Raw genomic sequence first — 2,318 nt, 5'->3', positions numbered from 1 at the left:
TATATATATATATTCAAATATGCTTTGAATGACACCTTAAATTGAAATCTTTCACCAACTCGACCATCATCGAAGAATTATATCATTTGAAAATTTATTTGAATTTTGTTAGTTCGGGATCTTTAAAATATTAGTCGTCTTGATGAAGAAAGTAATCAGACTAGGTGATTTGACCTTACAAACTATTATATTTGTGATTTAAACATTTAATGAAATCGCTAGACTCATCAACTTCAGTTCTTAAGAGAAGAATGAGACTAGTTAAGTGAGGCACAACTCTGTCTAATTCGTCAATTTTGACAACATTGCAATGTGCAAGCGATTATAAGACAGTTTTTAAAAACCTTAAAATAAACATATGCATGCATCAACACATTCATTTAAATAATACAAATTCATATAACTTTAAATCTTCTATGTTTTGTTTTTAAACCAATTCTTGATTCATTTCAAGCTTTAAAATCTTGCAATTGCCTTAAAAGGCATTTATTCAGTGGTTCAAATAATTTTAAGCCATGCATATTCATCTAACAAAAAAATTTTGGCGTAATTAGCAAAATTTAGATTATTTTAAACCTTGCACTTGTATTTTAAGATATTTTATAATTGTAATATATTGTTTCAAAGTGTATTTGTATGGTGCGTTAAGATGCATGTGCATTAGCAAAATAGATCCACGTGCTACAACAAATTGACTAAATGTCTAAACTTTGTGGGCTCTAAAAATTTGATCTCTAGTAAATTCATCGGTTATCTTACTCATCGGAAAGCCATCAGAAATAAAGGTAAAATTACCTACACACTTTGAAAATTGACTTCTCCGCCGATTTTTGTTATAGTTTATGAAGTGTGGGTTGTAGTCTACACATGATAAGTACCACAATTCATATTTAGACTACTTTATAATGATTTATGTGCCGGCTATAAAGTGCCATTTAACTAGAATATTTACTAGTAAACATGCAATCAATTGCTCTCAATTTTAACTTTTTTAATTTCACAGATTCATCAACCAATAGGTGAACTAAAGAAATTGCCATCCTCTACCTCCGCCCCCTCTTTCTTATGAAAAAAAATATATTACACCAAGAGTCCTCAAATTAATTTACGGCACATGTAGAGTCCCAAAGCCCACTGAAAAAAAAAAAAGAAAACATTGATTTTATGATTGTATTAAGATGAATTTGTGGTTGTATTGTGGTAATTTTATGATTGTATTGTGGTGATTTTATGGTTGTATTGTGATGTTGTATTGTGATGATTTTGTGATTGTATTATGGTGAATTTGTGGTTGTATTGTCGCGGTTGTATTTAAATCACAAAATCACCACAATACAACCATAATATCATCACAATACAGTTACAAATTCATCACATTACAACCACATAACTTATTTTTTTCACTGAGCCCAGGACTATACATGTGGCATATATTAATTTGAGTCCAAACGTGCATCCAAACTTCTGATATAATATTTTCTCCCTTCTTACACACTGCATTGCATAGTGTTCACTCCAATCATGGCAACTCATCATCCACCTTGGACCCACAAATTGTCACACCCCGCCCATTGATTATAGAAGGAAATTGTAGGCACCTATTTGGAAACTTTTAGAAATAATTTTAATTGACACAAATATGATCTTAATTGTATTCATATCCACTGATAAGACCATGAAAGAAGCAAATCCAATAACAGGGATTGTCCTTTTCTCACACCTTTTCTCACTCACTTGTCATAATAGACTGAACTCAACACATCCACAGGTCTCACACAACATTACACAGATTTATCAGTCAAGTCACTTGAAAAGTTAAATCTCTCAACATGCATTGCATGTCTATACTCAATCGAATGATAATTTGTTTCAAGATATTCTGCATGAACATTTATAAGAAACAATATATCCTCAAATTTCATTCCCATAATATTTTCAGATGTTGAATGCTATATATTAATTATGAGCTGTTATAGGTTTCATGTCAATTATTATATGATTAAGATTTTTTAAATTATAATCAATTATATTTTATAATATTTTTAAAGATCCTGCATTATCAACATTCATATTATAATAAGAATAGCAGTGTTTATAACTATAAGCCAAGCTATGAAAAAGCCATCTTAAATAAAGAATGAGCTGAACCAAACTCAGGATGCCCTAATTTGAGCACCATTCAAACAATTCGACACGAACCAGTTAAACCTGCTCCACAAGCAAATCATGAAACCACCCTATAAACATTCATCTTTTTCGGTTGCAAATATTTAAATATTAAAAAAAATAAAATTAAATACAATATAAATAAAACCATC

General features: G+C 30.1%; 1 protein-coding gene across 2 annotated transcripts in view; it reads left to right on the top strand.

The window, feature by feature from the left end:
• The window catches only part of LOC110023899 (probable polyamine aminopropyl transferase), a 63,102-nt gene that overhangs the window by 56,222 nt on the left and 4,562 nt on the right, over window positions 1-2,318 (top strand). The gene's annotated exons all lie outside the window — the stretch shown is intronic.

This window comes from Phalaenopsis equestris, unplaced genomic scaffold (assembly GCF_001263595.1).
Source record: "Phalaenopsis equestris unplaced genomic scaffold, ASM126359v1 Scaffold000235, whole genome shotgun sequence".
In the NCBI taxonomy this organism is placed as follows: Eukaryota; Viridiplantae; Streptophyta; class Magnoliopsida; order Asparagales; family Orchidaceae; genus Phalaenopsis; species Phalaenopsis equestris.
This window is presented reverse-complemented; position numbering and strand designations above follow the sequence as displayed.